This window comes from Pleurodeles waltl, unplaced genomic scaffold, assembly GCF_031143425.1.
Source record: "Pleurodeles waltl isolate 20211129_DDA unplaced genomic scaffold, aPleWal1.hap1.20221129 scaffold_39, whole genome shotgun sequence".
NCBI classification, from domain to species: Eukaryota; Metazoa; Chordata; class Amphibia; order Caudata; family Salamandridae; genus Pleurodeles; species Pleurodeles waltl.
Genome location: NW_027150097.1, coordinates 811,657 through 832,525, shown reverse-complemented (window position 1 = coordinate 832,525; position 20,869 = coordinate 811,657). Strand labels below are relative to the sequence as shown.

The 20,869-nt window shown below is 44.0% G+C and overlaps 6 non-coding genes across 6 annotated transcripts; all 6 read right to left on the bottom strand.

Annotated features, from left to right (window-relative positions):
* Positions 1-4,127: 4,127 nt before the first annotated feature.
* TRNAE-UUC (transfer RNA glutamic acid (anticodon UUC)) lies at positions 4,128-4,199 on the bottom strand. The gene has a single exon. It is a non-coding gene; the product is annotated as a tRNA-Glu (tRNA).
* A 2,889-nt stretch (positions 4,200-7,088) lies between these two features.
* TRNAE-UUC (transfer RNA glutamic acid (anticodon UUC)) lies at positions 7,089-7,160 on the bottom strand. The gene has a single exon. It is a non-coding gene; the product is annotated as a tRNA-Glu (tRNA).
* Positions 7,161-10,050: 2,890 nt separating this feature from the next.
* TRNAE-UUC (transfer RNA glutamic acid (anticodon UUC)) lies at positions 10,051-10,122 on the bottom strand. The gene has a single exon. It is a non-coding gene; the product is annotated as a tRNA-Glu (tRNA).
* A 2,890-nt stretch (positions 10,123-13,012) lies between these two features.
* On the bottom strand, positions 13,013-13,084 carry TRNAE-UUC (transfer RNA glutamic acid (anticodon UUC)). Its single transcript has one exon. It is a non-coding gene; the product is annotated as a tRNA-Glu (tRNA).
* Positions 13,085-15,974: 2,890 nt separating this feature from the next.
* TRNAE-UUC (transfer RNA glutamic acid (anticodon UUC)) lies at positions 15,975-16,046 on the bottom strand. Its single transcript has one exon. It is a non-coding gene; the product is annotated as a tRNA-Glu (tRNA).
* Positions 16,047-18,936: 2,890 nt separating this feature from the next.
* Positions 18,937-19,008, bottom strand: TRNAE-UUC (transfer RNA glutamic acid (anticodon UUC)). Its single transcript has one exon. It is a non-coding gene; the product is annotated as a tRNA-Glu (tRNA).
* Between the last annotated feature and the right edge of the window lie 1,861 nt (positions 19,009-20,869).

Below are 20,869 nucleotides of genomic sequence, written 5' to 3'. Positions count from 1 at the left end.
ACAACACCTGTGTGTAGCATCAAGTGTCCCCAGCAACGCCTATAGAATAATGTATAGATGCCCCCAAACCGCAGAAACCACGAGGGGAATGAAAAGAGGAAGAGACGGGTTATGTCAGAGATACAAATGGTTTCCTGCTCAAGACCTGCAATAAATTAAAACAAAAGTATTATTACAAACATTCCAGGTCCTACCGATATTGGAACTCAGATTGCTGGATTCAGAGTCCAGAGTGCTAATCATTACACGATGGAACCAACGTCCACGATCCTCAACCCTAGGAGTCCTGAAGCAGTGTCAGTCGCCACCTACTGTCTATCGCTTGAATTCGTTCACACTGTAAATCAAACATGGCAAATCCAACAGCACAACTAAAATGTGTATTTCACAAGTAATAACATAAAAACAGAAATATACTTTTGCTGATGCAGAAACAAAGAAAACGTCTCGTCTGATGCTTCGAAATCTCTATTTAGCATGGCCCCTTAACTAACCACCAAGAGTCTTTGCACGGCTAGGAACCTTTGTAAAAGGGTCAGTGGGTCACTGTGAATGCAGCAGATCTTCACCCCTGTATTTCTTACAAAGAAGCAGAGTTTTATTCCAGGTACAGGAGGCATCTCTGGTGTCTGATACTACCGGTAGTGTTCAGCCTACCTCTCTGAGAGAGCAGCAGTGAGGGTACAACGCACACTGGTTGCAAAATGTGGACACTGCAAACAACAGCTGCAATATCACAGATGATATAAAACACATAAAGTACTCAAGTCTTATACTAGAAACAACACAGCAGGGGAATCATGTCATAAAACAAATGATGAACCCACAGTATGGACGGGGCAGGTAATAAAATGCGAATTTCCCATGGTGGGACCACAGTCAATTGCTGCCTTCTTCTCTGTGCCCCGGTCTCTTTATATAATCTGTACTTTTTGTTGTGCAATAAAAGAAAAACAAGGAATAACCCTTCATAGTATTAATGTACAGGTCAAGGGCTGGGGAGAGAGGGCTGTAGATTTGGGGGTCGGTGTAAACCTCTGACGGCATTAGATGGAAGCAGAAGACAAAGCAAGTGACATTTATTAAGACTTTAGGTGCATTTAGGTTTATAGAAAAAAACTGAGAAAGATTAAAATGTCTGAGTAGTGAAAAAAAAAATATGGATTTTCCATACCAGGAGTCGAACTCGGGCCGCCTGGGTGAAAACCAGGAATCCTAACTGCTAGACCATATGGGAACTGTGAACTTTTTATACAGCTTAGTGTATGTGAGGTGTCTCCCAAGGTCACACTGCATTCCGTACACTGAGAGTTATATTGTTCTTCTCAGTAGTACACAATCAATTGGGGTAACAGACACCTCACTTCTGACAAAAGAGAAGGAATGACCAGAAGTCATCATTTCTGCCACAACCTGTCAGGTCTCATTATTTACAACCTTAGAGCTTCTACACATACACAGAGCCCAGGACACGGAGGACAGCAGCAGTCCCTGCATTCACTATTACTAACCCCTCCCCTTGAGCCAGACAAAGCCACGCCCCTCCCGTAGGACACTCCTGGGTTTCCTCACCAGACTGATGGCCCCACAGACCCCTCTCCAGTTATCTTCCAGCTGCTTCCTTGACGACACTCCCCTGCACCTGTCACAGGCTCCAGGCTGCCCTCCTGGGGCTCGAGTTATACTCCTTCTCTATCTACTAACAGCACCGACTCCAGTCCTGACACTGGATTGGTTCACACAGAGAAGAAACAGCTCAGAAGTAGTCTGGGTTGTTCCCAGGTACCTGCATCTTCACAGAGTGACTGCCAGGGGGCAGCACAGCCAAAGCACTCACAGCCCACAAGGCTACAAATCATCAATTGGATGTCAGCAGCCTTGTCAGAGGCGCAGAGACTAGTAATTCCACAATATTTTGGGACAGCAGAGGAAGAAGCAAGTGCTGAGCTGAAGTGGTCACTGCTGTTTTGTCACAACACCAGACATATGTTCTTAAAAGCATGTAAGCACACATTCTTAAGAATTCTCGGTAGTCTTCTCCCTTTCTGACATTATACCAATTGTATACACCCGAATGGAGAAAAGTTAAAATATAAGGTACTAGGAATATGCGCCAAAGGTAGGCAAATTAAACATTTCAAGTACAAATATTACCATATTTATTGATGTAAAATGTAAACAAGTTAGACTGAAAATGTGTGTGTGTGTTTACAAAGGATGTCTAAAGTGTATGCTGTGAGGTCAGGTTGCAGTTCACTACTTGCACTTGTGCCTTTCACAAGTGTGAGTACCCAGTTACACTAATGTCTTCTCTGACTTGTTATTCTGTGAGTCATGTACTAAAGGGGGGCTTCCACCCTAGTTTGAGGGACCAGAGTACGAATGCCCTAGGGCACAGGAAGTACACAGTCCTCATTGATACAACTGTGGCCCAGTAACTTCTGACTGCCCTTTGACCCCACAGACTGGCACATGTATGTCATCAGACTATAGCACCGTGGTACATATGCACACATGTGCATGTACACGTCAGCCAGTTTTTTATTCATTTATGTGCTAATACTGTTCAGCATCAGGATGTGATGTCGAAGGAGACTGTTAGAGAGCGCCGAAGTCTCTGGTATTTCAAGACAAAACTAGAGACCTTTTCACACTCATATACTGCTCCAGGCAGATCTTCCACTGCAAATGCAAGTTATATGAGTCCAGCTGAAAACTGTTTATTTTTGGGTACTTGCTTTAGTCAAAGGTTACCATTTGCAACTCACAAAAAAAAAGCAAAGGGCAATTTCATACATTAACACTTTGGTAAAGTCGTTCTTTCACACCGTACATTTCCGTAAGTTTCTCTCTCCTTGTAAGTTATCCGGTGTGAAGGCCAAGTGGAGTCAGGTCCACACTGTGCATCTTACAGTTATGTAGCCAGAGTAGGGAGGTGTCCACACAGACACAGGACGTAGACAACACCTGTGTGTAGCATCAAGTGTCCCCAGCAACGCCTATAGAATAATGTATAGATGCCCCCAAACCGCAGAAACCACGAGGGGAATGAAAAGAGGAAGAGACGGGTTATGTCAGAGATACAAATGGTTTCCTGCTCAAGACCTGCAATAAATTAAAACAAAAGTATTATTACAAACATTCCAGGTCCTACCGATATTGGAACTCAGATTGCTGGATTCAGAGTCCAGAGTGCTAATCATTACACGATGGAACCAACGTCCACGATCCTCAACCCTAGGAGTCCTGAAGCAGTGTCAGTCGCCACCTACTGTCTATCGCTTGAATTCGTTCACACTGTAAATCAAACATGACAAATCCAACAGCACAACTAAAATGTGTATTTCACAAGTAATAACATAAAAACAGAAATATACTTTTGCTGATGCAGAAACAAAGAAAACGTCTCGTCTGATGCTTCGAAATCTCCATTTAGCATGGCCCCTTAACTAACCACCAAGAGTCTTTGCACGGCTGGGAACCTTTGTAAAAGGGTCAGTGGGTCACTGTGAATGCAGCAGATCTTCACCCCTGTATTTCTTACAAAGAAGCAGAGTTTTATTCCAGGTACAGGAGGCATCTCTGGTGTCTGATTCTACCGGTAGTGTTCAGCCTACCCTCTCTGAGAGAGCAGCAGTGAGGGTACAAAGCACACTGGTTGCAAAATGTGGACACTGCAAACAACAGCTGCAATATCACAGATGATATAAAACACATAAAGTACTCAAGTCTTATACTAGAAACAACACAGCAGGGGAATCATGTCATAAAACAAATGATGAACCCACAGTATGGACGGGGCAGGTAATAAAATGCGAATTTCCCATGGTGGGACCACAGTCAATTGCTGCCTTCTTCTCTGTGCCCCGGTCTCTTTATATAATCTGTACTTTTTGTTGTGCAATAAAAGAAAAACAAGGAATAACCCTTCATAGTATTAATGTACAGGTCAAGGGCTGGGGAGAGAGGGCTGTAGATTTGGGGGTCGGTGTAAACCTCTGACGGCATTAGATGGAAGCAGAAGACAAAGCAAGTGACATTTATTAAGACTTTAGGTGCATTTAGGTTTATAGAAAAAAACTGAGAAAGATTAAAATGTCTGAGTAGTGAAAAAAAAAAATATGGATTTCCCATACCGGGAGTCGAACCCAGGCCGCCTGGGTGAAAACCAGGAATCCTAACCGCTAGACCATATGGGAACTGTGAACTTTTTATACAGCTTAGTGTATGTGAGGTGTCTCCCAAGGTCACACTGCATTCCGTACACTGAGAGTTATATTGTTCTTCTCAGTAGTACACAATCAATTGGGGTAACAGACACCTCACTTCTGACAAAAGAGAAGGAATGACCAGAAGTCATCATTTATGCCACAACCTGTCAGGTCTCATTATTTACAACCTTAGAGCTTCTATACATACACAGAGCCCAGGACACGGAGGACAGCAGCAGTCCCTGCATTCACTATTACTAACCCCTCCCCTTGAGCCAGACAAAGCCACGCCCCTCCCGTAGGACACTCCTGGGTTTCCTCACCAGACTGATGGCCCCACAGACCCCTCTCCAGTTATCTTCCAGCTGCTTCCTTGACGACACTCCCCTGCACCTGTCACAGGCTCCAGGCTGCCCTCCTGGGGCTCGAGTTATACTCCTTCTCTATCTACTAACAGCACCGACTCCAGTCCTGACACTGGATTGGTTCACACAGAGAAGAAACAGCTCAGAAGTAGTCTGGATTGTTCCCAGGTACCTGCATCTTCACAGAGTGACTGCCAGGGGGCAGCACAGCCAAAGCACTCACAGCCCACAAGGCTACAAATAATCAATTGGATGTCAGCAGCCTTGTCAGAGGCGCAGAGACTAGTAATTCCACAATATTTTGGGACAGCAGAGGAAGAAGCAAGTGCTGAGCTGAAGTGGTCACTGCTGTTTTGTCACAACACCAGACATATGTTCTTAAAAGCATGTAAGCACACATTCTTAGGAATTCTCGGTCGTCTTCTCCCTTTCTGACATTATACCAATTGTATACACCCGAATGGAGAAAAGTTAAAATATAAGGTACTAGGAATATGCGCCAAAGGTAGGCAAATTAAACATTTCAAGTACAAATATTACCATATTTATTGATGTAAAATGTAAACAAGTTAGACTGAAAATATGTGTGTGTGTTTACAAAGGATGTCTAAAGTGTATGCTGTGAGGTCAGGTTGCAGTTCACTACTTGCACTTGTGCCTTTCACAAGTGTGAGTACCCAGTTACACTAATGTCTGCTCTGACTTGTTATTCTGAGAGTCATGTGCTAAAGGGGGGCTTCCACCCTAGTTTGAGGGACCAGAGTATGAATGCCCCCGGGCACAGGAAGTACGCAGTCCTCATTGATACAACTGTGGCCCAGTAACTTCTGACTGCCCTTTGACCCCACAGACTGGCACATATATGTCATCAGACTATAGCACCGTGGTACATATGCACACATGTGCATGTACACGTCAGCCAGTTTTTTATTCATTTATGTGCTAATACTGTTCAGCATCAGGATGTGATGTCGAAGGAGACTGGTGGAGAGCGCCGAAGTCTCTGGTATTTCAAGACAAAACTAGAGACCTTTTCACACTCATATACTGCTCCAGGCAGATCTTCCACTGCAAATGCAAGTTATATGAGTCCAGCTGAAAACTGTTTATTTTTGGGTACTTGCTTTAGTCAAAGGTTACCATTTGCAACTCACAAAAAAAAGCAAAGGGCAATTTCATACATTAACACTTTGGTAAAGTCGTTCTTTCACACCGTACTTTTCCATAAGTTTCTCTCTCCTTGTAAGTTATCTGGTGTGAAGGCCAAGTGGAGTCAGGTCCACACTGTGCATCTTACAGTTGTGTAGCCAGAGTAGAGAGGTGTCCACACAGACACAGGACGTAGACAACACCTGTGTGTAGCATCAAGTGTCCCCAGCAATGCCTATAGAATAATGTATAGATGCCCCCAAACCGCAGAAACCACGAGGGGAATGAAAAGAGGAAGAGACGGGTTATGTCAGAGATACAAATGGTTTCCTGCTCAAGACCTGCAATAAATTAAAACAAAAGTAGTATTACAAACATTCCAGGTCCTACCGATATTGGAACTCAGATTGCTGGATTCAGAGTCCAGAGTGCTAATCATTACACGATGGAACCAACGTCCACGATCCTCAACCCTAGGAGTCCTGAAGCAGTGTCAGTCGCCACCTACTGTCTATCGCTTGAATTCGTTCACACTGTAAATCAAACATGACAAATCCAACAGCACAACTAAAATGTGTATTTCACAAGTAATAACATAAAAACAGAAATATACTTTTGCTGATGCAGAAACAAAGAAAACGTCTCGTCTGATGCTTTGAAATCTCCATTTAGCATGGCCCCTTAACTAACCACCAAGAGTCTTTCCATGGCTGGGAACCTTTGTAAAAGGGTCAGTGGGTCACTGTGAATGCAGCAGATCTTCACCCCTGTAATTCTTACAAAGAAGCAGAGTTTTATTCCAGGTACAGGAGGCATCTCTGGTGTCTGATTCTACCGGTAGTGTTCAGCCTACCCTCTCTGAGAGAGCAGCAGTGAGGGTACAAAGCACACTGGTTGCAAAATGTGGACACTGCAAACAACAGCTGCAATATCACAGATGATATAAAACACATAAAGTACTCAAGTCTTATACTAGAAACAACACATCAGGGGAATCATGTCATAAAACAAATGATGAACCCACAGTATGGACGGGGCAGGTAATAAAATGCGAATTTCCCATGGTGGGACCACAGTCAATTGCTGCCTTCTTCTCTGTGCCCCGGTCTCTTTATATAATCTGTACTTTTTGTTGTGCAATAAAAGAAAAACAAGGAATAACCCTTCATAGTATTAATGTACAGGTCAAGGGCTGGGGAGAGAGGGCTGTAGATTTGGGGGTCGGTGTAAACCTCTGACAGCATTAGATGGAAGCAGAAGACAAAGCAAGTGACATTTATTAAGACTTTAGGTGCATTTAGGTTTATAGAAAAAAACTGAGAAAGATTAAAATGTCTGAGTAGTGAAAAAAAAAAATATGGATTTCCCATACCGGGAATCGAACCCGGGCCACCTGGGTGAAAACCAGGAATCCTAACCGCTAGACCATATGGGAACTGTGAACTTTTTATACAGCTTAGTGTATGTGAGGTGTCTCCCAAGGTCACACTGCATTCCGTACACTGAGAGTTATATTGTTCTTCTCAGTAGTACACAATCAATTGGGGTAACAGACACCTCACTTCTGACAAAAGAGAAGGAATGACCAGAAATCATCATTTCTGCCACAACCTGTCAGGTCTCATTATTTACAACCTTAGAGCTTCTACACATACACAGAGCCCAGGACACGGAGGACAGCAGCAGTCCCTGCATTCACTTTTACTAACCCCTCCCCTTGAGCCAGAGAAAGCCACGCCCCTCCTGTAGGACACTCCTGGGTTTCCTCACCAGACTGATGGCCCCACAGACCCCTCTCCAGTTATCTTCCAGCTGCTTCCTTGACGACACTCCCCTGCACCTGTCACAGGCTCCAGGCTGCCCTCCTGGGGCTCGAGTTATACTCCTTCTCTATCTACTAACAGCACCGACTCCAGTCCTGACACTGGATTGGTTCACACAGAGAAGAAACAGCTCAGAAGTAGTCTGGGTTGTTCCCAGGTACCTGCATCTTCACAGAGTGATTGCCAGGGGGCAGCACAGCCAAAGCACTCACAGCCCACAAGGCTACAAATCATCAATTGGATGTCAGCAGCCTTGTCAGAGGCGCAGAGACTAGTAATTCCACAATATTTTGGGACAGCAGAGGAAGAAGCAAGTGCTGAGCTGAAGTGGTCACTGCTGTTTTGTCACAACACCAGACATATGTTCTTAAAAGCATTTAAGCACACATTCTTAAGAATTCTCGGTAGTCTTCTCCCTTTCTGACATTATACCAATTGTAAACACCCGAATGGAGAAAAGTTAAAATATAAGGTACTAGGAATATGCGCCAAAGGTAGGCAAATTAAACATTTCAAGTACAAATATTACCATATTTATTGATGTAAAATGTAAACAAGTTAGACTGAAAATATGTGTGTGTGTTTACAAAGGATGTCTAAAGTGTATGCTGTGAGGTCAGGTCGCAGTTCAGTACTTGCACTTGTGCCTTTCACAAGTGTGAGTACCCAGTTACACTAATGTCTTCTCTGACTTGTTATTCTGAGAGTCATGTACTAAAGGGGGGCTTCCACCCTAGTTTGAGGGACCAGAGTACGAATGCCCCAGGGCACAGGAAGTACACAGTCCTCATTGATACAACTGTGGCCCAGTAACTTCTGACTGCCCTTTGACCCCACAGACTGGCACATGTATGTCATCAGACTATAGAACCGTGGTACATATGCACACATGTGCATGTACACGTCAGCCAGTTTTTTATTCATTTATGTGCTAATACTGTTCAGCATCAGGATGTGATGTCGAAGGAGACTGTTAGAGAGCGCCGAAGTCTCTGGTATTTCAAGACAAAACTAGAGACCTTTTCACACTCATATACTGCTCCAGGCAGATCTTCCACTGCAAATGCAAGTTATATGAGTCCAGCTCAAAACTGTTTATTTTTGGGTACTTGCTTTAGTCAAAGGTTACCATTTGCAACTCACAAAAAAAAAGCAAAGGGCAATTTCATACATTAACACTTTGGTAAAGTCGTTCTTTCACACCGTACATTTCCGTAAGTTTCTCTCTCCTTGTAAGTTATCCGGTGTGAAGGCCAAGTGGAGTCAGGTCCACACTGTGCATCTTACAGTTGTGTAGCCAGAGTAGACAGGTGTCCACACAGACACAGGACGTAGACAACACCTGTGTGTAGCATCAAGTGTCCCCAGCAACGCCTATAGAATAATGTATAGATGCCCCCAAACCGCAGAAACCACGAGGGGAATGAAAAGAGGAAGAGACGGGTTATGTCAGAGATACAAATGGTTTCCTGCTCAAGACCTGCAATAAATTAAAACAAAAGTATTATTACAAACATTCCAGGTCCTACCGATATTGGAACTCAGATTGCTGGATTCAGAGTCCAGAGTGCTAATCATTACACGATGGAACCAACGTCCACGATCCTCAACCCTAAGAGTCCTGAAGCAGTGTCAGTCGCCACCTACTGTCTATCGCTTGAATTCGTTCACACTGTAAATCAAACATGACAAATCCAACAGCACAACTAAAATGTGTATTTCACAAGTAATAACATAAAAACAGAAATATACTTTTGCTGATGCAGAAACAAAGAAAACGTCTCGTCTGATGCTTCGAAATCTCCATTTAGCATGGCCCCTTAACTAACCACCAAGAGTCTTTGCACGGCTGGGAACCTTTGTAAAAGGGTCAGTGGGTCACTGTGAATGCAGCAGATCTTCACCCCTGTATTTCTTACAAAGAAGCAGAGTTTTATTCCAGGTACAGGAGGCATCTCTGGTGTCTGATTCTACCGGTAGTGTTCAGCCTACCCTCTCTGAGAGAGCAGCAGTGAGGGTACAAAGCACACTGGTTGCAAAATGTGGACAATGCAAACAACAGCTGCAATATCACAGATGATATAAAACACATAAAGTACTCAAGTCTTATACTAGAAACAACACAGCAGGGGAATCATGTCATAAAACAAATGATGAACCCACAGTATGGACGGGGCAGGTAATAAAATGCGAATTTCCCATGGTGGGACCACAGTCAATTGCTGCCTTCTTCTCTGTGCCCCGGTCTCTTTATATAATCTGTACTTTTTGTTGTGCAATAAAAGAAAAACAAGGAATAACCCTTCATAGTATTAATGTACAGGTCAAGGGCTGGGGAGAGAGGGCTGTAGATTTGGGGGTCGGTGTAAACCTCTGACGGCATTAGATGGAAGCAGAAGACAAAGCAAGTGACATTTATTAAGACTTTAGGTGCATTTAGGTTTATAGAAAAAAACTGAGAAAGATTAAAATGTCTGAGTAGTGAAAAAAAAAAATATGGATTTCCCATACCGGGAGTCGAACCCGGGCCGCCTGGGTGAAAACCATGAATCCTAACCGCTAGACCACATGGGAACTGTGAACTTTTTATACAGCTTAGTGTATGTGAGGTGTCTCTCAAGGTCACACTGCATTCCGTACACTGAGAGTTATATTGTTCTTCTCAGTAGTACACAATCAATTGGGGTAACAGACACCTCACTTCTGACAAAAGAGAAGGAATGACCAGAAGTCATCATTTATGCCACAACCTGTCAGGTCTCATTATTTACAACCTTAGAGCTTCTATACATACACAGAGCCCAGGACACGGAGGACAGCAGCAGTCCCTGCATTCACTATTACTAACCCCTCCCCTTGAGCCAGACAAAGCCACGCCCCTCCCGTAGGACACTCCTGGGTTTCCTCACCAGACTGATGGCCCCACAGACCCCTCTTCAGTTATCTTCCAGCTGCTTCCTTGACGACACTCCCCTGCACCTGTCACAGTCTCCAGGCTGCCCTCCTGGGGCTCGAGTTACACTCCTTCTCTATCTATTAACAGCACCGACTCCAGTCCTGACACTGGATTGGTTCACACAGAGAAGAAACAGCTCAGAAGCAGTCTGGGTTGTTCCCAGGTACCTGCATCTTCACAGAGTGACTGCCAGGGGGCAGCACAGCCAAAGCACTCACAGCCCACAAGGCTACAAATCATCAATTGGATGTCAGCAGCCTTGTCAGAGGCGCAGAGACTAGTAATTCCACAATATTTTGGGACAGCAGAGGAAGAAGCAAGTGCTGAGCTGAAGTGGTCACTGCTGTTTTGTCACAACACCAGACATATGTTCTTAAAAGCATGTAAGCACACATTCTTAGGAATTCTCGGTCGTCTTCTCCCTTTCTGACATTATACCAATTGTATACACCCGAATGGAGAAAAGTTAAAATATAAGGTACTAGGAATATGCCCCAAAGGTAGGCAAATTAAACATTTCAAGTACAAATATTACCATATTTATTGATGTAAAATGTAAACAAGTTAGACTGAAAATATGTGTGTGTGTTTACAAAGGATGTCTAAAGTGTATGCTGTGAGGTCAGGTTGCAGTTCACTACTTGCACTTGTGCCTTTCACAAGTGTGAGTACCCAGTTACACTAATGTCTGCTCTGACTTGTTATTCTGAGAGTCATGTGCTAAAGGGGGGCTTCCACCCTAGTTTGAGGGACCAGAGTATGAATGCCCCAGGGCACAGGAAGTACACAGTCCTCATTGATACAACTGTGGCCCAGTAACTTCTGACTGCCCTTTGACCCCACAGACTGGCACATATATGTCATCAGACTACAGCACCGTGGTACATATGCACACATGTGCATGTACACGTCAGCCAGTTTTTTATTCATTTATGTGCTAATACTGTTCAGCATCAGGATGTGATGTCGAAGGAGACTGGTGGAGAGCGCCGAAGTCTCTGGTATTTCAAGACAAAACTAGAGACCTTTTCACACTCATATACTGCTCCAGGCAGATCTTCCACTGCAAATGCAAGTTATATGAGTCCAGCTGAAAACTGTTTATTTTTGGGTACTTGCTTTAGTCAAAGGTTACCATTTGCAACTCACAAAAAAAAAGCAAAGGGCAATTTCATACATTAACACTTTGGTAAAGTCGTTCTTTCACACCGTACATTTCCGTAAGTTTCTCTCTCCTTGTAAGTTATCCGGTGTGAAGGCCAAGTGGAGTCAGGTCCACACTGTGCATCTTACAGTTGTGTAGCCAGAGTAGAGAGGTGTCCACACAGACACAGGACGTAGACAACACCTGTGTGTAGCATCAAGTGTCCCCAGCAACGCCTATAGAATAATATATAGATGCCCCCAAACCGCAGAAACCACGAGGGGAATGAAAAGAGGAAGAGACGGGTTATGTCAGAGATACAAATGGTTTCCTGCTCAAGACCTGCAATAAATTAAAACAAAAGTATTATTACAAACATTCCAGGTCCTACCGATATTGGAACTCAGATTGCTGGATTCAGAGTCCAGAGTGCTAATCATTACACGATGGAACCAACGTCCACGATCCTCAACCCTAGGAGTCCTGAAGCAGTGTCAGTCGCCACCTACTGTCTATCGCTTGAATTCGTTCACACTGTAAATCAAACATGACAAATCCAACAGCACAACTAAAATGTGTATTTCACAAGTAATAACATAAAAACAGAAATATACTTTTGCTGATGCAGAAACAAAGAAAACGTCTCGTCTGATGCTTTGAAATCTCCATTTAGCATGGCCCCTTAACTAACCACCAAGAGTCTTTGCACGGCTGGGAACCTTCGTAAAAGGGTCAGTGGGTCACTGTGAATGCAGCAGATCTTCACCCCTGTTTTTCTTACAAAGAAGCAGAGTTTTATTCCAGGTACAGGAGGCATCTCTGGTGTCTGATACTACCGGTAGTGTTCAGCCTACCCTCTCTGAGAGAGCAGCAGTGAGGGTACAAAGCACACTGGTTGCAAAATGTGGACACTGCAAACAACAGCTGCAATATCACAGATGATATAAAACACATAAAGTACTCAAGTCTTATACTAGAAACAACACATCAGGGGAATCATGTCATAAAACAAATGATGAACCCACAGTATGGACGGGGCAGGTAATAAAATGCGAATTTCCCATGGTGGGACCACAGTCAATTGCTGCCTTCTTCTCTGTGCCCCGGTCTCTTTATATAATCTGTACTTTTTGTTGTGCAATAAAAGAAAAACAAGGAATAACCCTTCATAGTATTAATGTACAGGTCAAGGGCTGGGGAGAGAGGGCTGTAGATTTGGGGGTCGGTGTAAACCTCTGACAGCATTAGATGGAAGCAGAAGACAAAGCAAGTGACATTTATTAAGACTTTAGGTGCATTTAGGTTTATAGAAAAAAACTGAGAAAGATTAAAATGTCTGAGTAGTGAAAAAAAAAAATATGGATTTCCCATACCGGGAGTCGAACCCGGGCCGCCTGGGTGAAAACCAGGAATCCTAACCGCTAGACCACATGTGAACTGTGAACTTTTTATACAGCTTAGTGTATGTGAGGTGTCTCCCAAGGTCACACTGCATTCCGTACACTGAGAGTTATATTGTTCTTCTCAGTAGTACACAATCAATTGGGGTAACAGACACCTCACTTCTGACAAAAGAGAAGGAATGACCAGAAGTCATCATTTATGCCACAACCTGTCAGGTCTCATTATTTACAACCTTAGAGCTTCTATACATACACAGAGCCCAGGACACGGAGGACAGCAGCAGTCCCTGCATTCACTTTTACTAACCCCTCCCCTTGAGCCAGAGAAAGCCACGCCCCTCCTGTAGGACACTCCTGGGTTTCCTCACCAGACTGATGGCCCCACAGACCCCTCTCCAGTTATCTTCCAGCTGCTTCCTTGACGACACTCCCCTGCACCTGTCACAGGCTCCAGGCTGCCCTCCTGGGGCTCGAGTTATACTCCTTCTCTATCTACTAACAGCACCGACTCCAGTCCTGACACTGGATTGGTTCACACAGAGAAGAAACAGCTCAGAAGTAGTCTGGGTTGTTCCCAGGTACCTGCATCTTCACAGAGTGATTGCCAGGGGGCAGCACAGCCAAAGCACTCACAGCCCACAAGGCTACAAATCATCAATTGGATGTCAGCAGCCTTGTCAGAGGCGCAGAGACTAGTAATTCCACAATATTTTGGGACAGCAGAGGAAGAAGCAAGTGCTGAGCTGAAGTGGTCACTGCTGTTTTGTCACAACACCAGACATATGTTCTTAAAAGCATTTAAGCACACATTCTTAAGAATTCTCGGTAGTCTTCTCCCTTTCTGACATTATACCAATTGTAAACACCCGAATGGAGAAAAGTTAAAATATAAGGTACTAGGAATATGCGCCAAAGGTAGGCAAATTAAACATTTCAAGTACAAATATTACCATATTTATTGATGTAAAATGTAAACAAGTTAGACTGAAAATATGTGTGTGTGTTTACAAAGGATGTCTAAAGTGTATGCTGTGAGGTCAGGTCGCAGTTCAGTACTTGCACTTGTGCCTTTCACAAGTGTGAGTACCCAGTTACACTAATGTCTTCTCTGACTTGTTATTCTGAGAGTCATGTACTAAAGGGGGGCTTCCACCCTAGTTTGAGGGACCAGAGTACGAATGCCCCAGGGCACAGGAAATACACAGTCCTCATTGATACAACTGTGGCCCAGTAACTTCTGACTGCCCTTTGACCCCACAGACTGGCACATGTATGTCATCAGACTATAGCACCGTGGTACATATGCACACATGTGCATGTACACGTCAGCCAGTTTTTTATTCATTTATGTGCTAATACTGTTCAGCATCAGGATGTGATGTCGAAGGAGACTGTTAGAGAGCGCCGAAGTCTCTGGTATTTCAAGACAAAACTAGAGACCTTTTCACACTCATATACTGCTCCAGGCAGATCTTCCACTGCAAATGCAAGTTATATGAGTCCAGCTCAAAACTGTTTATTTTTGGGTACTTGCTTTAGTCAAAGGTTACCATTTGCAACTCACTAAAAAAAAGCAAAGGGCAATTTCATACATTAACACTTTGGTAAAGTCGTTCTTTCACACCGTACATTTCCGTAAGTTTCTCTCTCCTTGTAAGTTATCCGGTGTGAAGGCCAAGTGGAGTCAGGTCCACACTGTGCATCTTACAGTTGTGTAGCCAGAGTAGACAGGTGTCCACACAGACACAGGACGTAGACAACACCTGTGTGTAGCATCAAGTGTCCCCAGCAACGCCTATAGAATAATGTATAGATGCCCCCAAACCGCAGAAACCACGAGGGGAATGAAAAGAGGAAGAGACGGGTTATGTCAGAGATACAAATGGTTTCCTGCTCAAGACCTGCAATAAATTAAAACAAAAGTATTATTACAAACATTCCAGGTCCTACCGATATTGGAACTCAGATTGCTGGATTCAGAGTCCAGAGTGCTAATCATTACACGATGGAACCAACGTCCACGATCCTCAACCCTAGGAGTCCTGAAGCAGTGTCAGTCGCCACCTACTGTCTATCGCTTGAATTCGTTCACACTGTAAATCAAACATGACAAATCCAACAGCACAACTAAAATGTGTATTTCACAAGTAATAACATAAAAACAGAAATATACTTTTGCTGATGCAGAAACAAAGAAAACGTCTCGTCTGATGCTTCGAAATCTCCATTTAGCATGGCCCCTTAACTAACCACCAAGAGTCTTTGCACGGCTGGGAACCTTTGTAAAAGGGTCAGTGGGTCACTGTGAATGCAGCAGATCTTCACCCCTGTATTTCTTACAAAGAAGCAGAGTTTTATTCCAGGTACAGGAGGCATCTCTGGTGTCTGATTCTACCGGTAGTGTTCAGCCTACCCTCTCTGAGAGAGCAGCAGTGAGGGTACAAAGCACACTGGTTGCAAAATGTGGACACTGCAAACAACAGCTGCAATATCACAGATGATATAAAACACATAAAGTACTCAAGTCTTATACTAGAAACAACACAGCAGGGGAATCATGTCATAAAACAAATGATGAACCCACAGTATGGACGGGGCAGGTAATAAAATGCGAATTTCCCATGGTGGGACCACAGTCAATTGCTGCCTTCTTCTCTGTGCCCCGGTCTCTTTATATAATCTGTACTTTTTGTTGTGCAATAAAAGAAAAACAAGGAATAACCCTTCATAGTATTAATGTACAGGTCAAGGGCTGGGGAGAGAGGGCTGTAGATTTGGGGGTCGGTGTAAACCTCTGACGGCATTAGATGGAAGCAGAAGACAAAGCAAGTGACATTTATTAAGACTTTAGGTGCATTTAGGTTTATAGAAAAAAACTGAGAAAGATTAAAATGTCTGAGTAGTGAAAAAAAAAAATATGGATTTCCCATACCGGGAGTCGAACCCGGGCCGCCTGGGTGAAAACCAGGAATCCTAACCGCTAGACCACATGGGAACTGTGAACTTTTTATACAGCTTAGTGTATGTGAGGTGTCTCCCAAGGTCACACTGCATTCCGTAAACTGAGAGTTATATTGTTCTTCTCAGTAGTACACAATCAATTGGGGTAACAGACACCTCACTTCTGACAAAAGAGAAGGAATGACCAGAAGTCATCATTTATGCCACAACCTGTCAGGTCTCATTATTTACAACCTTAGAGCTTCTATACATACACAGAGCCCAGGACACGGAGGACAGCAGCAGTCCCTGCATTCACTATTACTAACCCCTCCCCTTGAGCCAGACAAAGCCACGCCCCTCCCGTAGGACACTCCTGGGTTTCCTCACCAGACTGATGGCCCCACAGACCCCTCTTCAGTTATCTTCCAGCTGCTTCCTTGACGACACTCCCCTGCACCTGTCACAGGCTCCAGGCTGCCCTCCTGGGGCTCGAGTTACACTCCTTCTCTATCTATTAACAGCACCGACTCCAGTCCTGACACTGGATTGGTTCACACAGAGAAGAAACAGCTCAGAAGCAGTCTGGGTTGTTCCCAGGTACCTGCATCTTCACAGAGTGACTGCCAGGGGGCAGCACAGCCAAAGCACTCACAGCCCACAAGGCTACAAATCATCAATTGGATGTCAGCAGCCTTGTCAGAGGCGCAGAGACTAGTAATTCCACAATATTTTGGGACAGCAGAGGAAGAAGCAAGTGCTGAGCTGAAGTGGTCACTGCTGTTTTGTCACAACACCAGACATATGTTCTTAAAAGCATGTAAGCACACATTCTTAGGAATTCTCGGTCGTCTTCTCCCTTTCTGACATTATACCAATTGTATACACCCGAATGGAGAAAAGTTAAAATATAAGGTACTAGGAATATGCCCCAAAGGTAGGCAAATTAAACATTTCAAGTACAAATATTACCATATTTATTGATGTAAAATGTAAACAAGTTAGACTGAAAATATGTGTGTGTGTTTACAAAGGATGTCTAAAGTGTATGCTGTGAGGTCAGGTTGCAGTTCACTACTTGCACTTGTGTCTTTCACAAGTGTGAGTACCCAGTTACACTAATGTCTGCTCTGACTTGTTATTCTGAGAGTCATGTGCTAAAGGGGGGCTTCCACCCTAGTTTGAGGGACCAGAGTATGAATGCCCCAGGGCACAGGAAGTACACAGTCCTCATTGATACAACTGTGGCCCAGTAACTTCTGACTGCCCTTTGACCCCACAGACTGGCACATATATGTCATCAGACTACAGCACCGTGGTACATATGCACACATGTGCATGTACACGTCAGCCAGTTTTTTATTCATTTATGTGCTAATACTGTTCAGCATCAGGATGTGATGTCGAAGGAGACTGGTGGAGAGCGCCGAAGTCTCTGGTATTTCAAGACAAAACTAGAGACCTTTTCACACTCATATACTGCTCCAGGCAGATCTTCCACTGCAAATGCAAGTTATATGAGTCCAGCTGAAAACTGTTTATTTTTGGGTACTTGCTTTAGTCAAAGGTTACCATTTGCAACTCACAAAAAAAAAGCAAAGGGCAATTTCATACATTAACACTTTGGTAAAGTCGTTCTTTCACACCGTACATTTCCGTAAGTTTCTCTCTCCTTGTAAGTTATCCGGTGTGAAGGCCAAGTGGAGTCAGGTCCACACTGTGCATCTTACAGTTGTGTAGCCAGAGTAGAGAGGTGTCCACACAGACACAGGACGTAGACAACACCTGTGTGTAGCATCAAGTGTCCCCAGCAACGCCTATAGAATAATATATAGATGCCCCCAAACCGCAGAAACCACGAGGGGAATGAAAAGAGGAAGAGACGGGTTATGTCAGAGATACAAATGGTTTCCTGCTCAAGACCTGCAATAAATTAAAACAAAAGTATTATTACAAACATTCCAGGTCCTACCGATATTGGAACTCAGATTGCTGGATTCAGAGTCCAGAGTGCTAATCATTACACGATGGAACCAACGTCCACGATCCTCAACCCTAGGAGTCCTGAAGCAGTGTCAGTCGCCACCTACTGTCTATCGCTTGAATTCGTTCACACTGTAAATCAAACATGACAAATCCAACAGCACAACTAAAATGTGTATTTCACAAGTAATAACATAAAAACAGAAATATACTTTTGCTGATGCAGAAACAAAGAAAACGTCTCGTCTGATGCTTTGAAATCTCCATTTAGCATGGCCCCTTAACTAACCACCAAGAGTCTGTGCACGGCTGGGAACCTTCGTAAAAGGGTCAGTGGGTCACTGTGAATGCAGCAGATCTTCACCCCTGTTTTTCTTACAAAGAAGCAGAGTTTTATTCCAGGTACAGGAGGCATCTCTGGTGTCTGATACTACCGGTAGTGTTCAGCCTACCCTCTCTGAGAGAGCAGCAGTGAGGGTACAAAGCACACTGGTTGCAAAATGTGGACACTGCAAACAACAGCTGCAATATCACAGATGATATAAAACACATAAAGTACTCAAGTCTTATACTAGAAACAACACAGCAGGGGAATCATGTCATAAAACAAATGATGAACCCACAGTATGGACGGGGCAGGTAATAAAATGCGAATTTCCCATGGTGGGACCACAGTCAATTGCTGCCTTCTTCTCTGTGCCCCGGTCTCTTTATATAATCTGTACTTTTTGTTGTGCAATAAAAGAAAAACAAGGAATAACCCTTCATAGTATTAATGTACAGGTCAAGGGCTGGGGAGAGAGGGCTGTAGATTTGGGGGTCGGTGTAAACCTCTGACAGCATTAGATGGAAGCAGAAGACAAAGCAAGTGACATTTATTAAGACTTTAGGTGCATTTAGGTTTATAGAAAAAAACTGAGAAAGATTAAAATGTCTGAGTAGTGAAAAAAAAAAATATGGATTTCCCATACCGGGAATCGAACCCGGGCCGCCTGGGTGAAAACCAGGAATCCTAACCGCTAGACCATATGGGAACTGTGAACTTTTTATACAGCTTAGTGTATGTGAGGTGTCTCCCAAGGTCACACTGCATTCCGTACACTGAGAGTTATATTCTTCTTCTCAGTAGTACACAATCAATTGGGGTAACAGACACCTCACTTCTGACAAAAGAGAAGGAATGACCAGAAGTCATCATTTATGCCACAACCTGTCAGGTCTCATTATTTACAACCTTAGAGCTTCTACACATACACAGAGCCCAGGACACGGAGGACAGCAGCAGTCCCTGCATTCACTATTACTAACCCCCCCCCTTGAGCCAGACAAAGCCACGCCCCTCCCGTAGGACACTCCTGGGTTTCCTCACCAGACTGATGGCCCCACAGAACCCTCTCCAGTTATCTTCCAGCTGCTTCCTTGACGACACTCCCCTGCACCTGTCACAGGCTCCAGGCTGCCCTCCTGGGGCTAGAGTTATACTCCTTCTCTATCTACTAACAGCACCGACTCCAGTCCTGACACTGGATTGGTTCACACAGAGAAGAAACAGCTCAGAAGCAGTCTGGGTTGTTCCCAGGTACCTGCATCTTCACAGAGTGACTGCCAGGGGGCAGCACAGCCAAAGCACTCACAGCCCACAAGGCTACAAATCATCAATTGGATGTCAGCAGCCTTGTCAGAGGCGCAGAGACTAGTAATTCCACAATATTTTGGGACAGCAGAGGAAGAAGCAAGTGCTGAGCTGAAGTGGTCACTGCTGTTTTGTCACAACACCAGACATATGTTCTTAAAAGCATGTAAGCACACATTCTTAGGAATTCTCGGTCGTCTTCTCCCTTTCTGACATTATACCAATTGTATACACCCGAATGGAGAAAAGTTAAAATATAAGGTACTAGGAATATGCGCCAAAGGTAGGCAAATTAAACATTTCAAGTACAAATATTACCATATTTATTGATGTAAAATGTAAACAAGTTAGACTGAAAATATGTGTGTGTGATTACAAAGGATGTCTAAAGTGTATGCTGTGAGGTCAGGTTGCAGTTCACTACTTGCACTTGTGCCTTTCACAAGTGTGAGTACCCAGTTACACTAATGTCTGCTCTGACTTGTTATTCTGAGAGTCATGTGCTAAAGGGGGGCTTCCACCCTAGTTTGAGGGACCAGAGTATGAATGCCCCAGTGCACAGGAAGTACACAGTCCTCATTGATACAACTGTGGCCCAGTAACTTCTGACTGCCCTTTGACCCCACAGACTGGCACATATATGTCATCTGACTATAGCACCGTGGTACATATGCACACATGTGCATGTACACGTCAGCCAGTTTTTTATTCATTTATGTGCTAATACTGTTCAGCATCAGGATGTGATGTCGAAGGAGACTGGTGGAGAGCGCCGAAGTCTCTGGTATTTCAAGACAAAACTAGAGACCTTTTCACACTCATATACTGCTCCAGGCAGATCTTCCACTGCAAATGCAAGTTATATGAGTCCAGCTGAAAACTGTTTATTTTTGGGTACTTGCTTTAGTCAAAGGTTACCATTTGCAACTCACAAAAAAAAAGCAAAGGGCAATTTCATACATTAACACTTTGGTAAAGTCGTTCTTTCACACCGTCCATTTCCGTAAGTTTCTCTCTCCTTGTAAGTTATCCGGTGTGAAGGCCAAGTGGAGTCAGGTCCACACTGTGCATCTTACAGTTGTGTAGCCAGAGTAGAGAGGTGTCCACACAGACACAGGACGTAGACAAGACCTGTGTGTAGCATCAAGTGTCCCCAGCAACGCCTATAGAATAATGTATAGATGCCCCCAAACCGCAGAAACCACGAGGGGAATGAAAAGAGGAAGAGACGGGTTATGTCAGAGATACAAATGGTTTCCTGC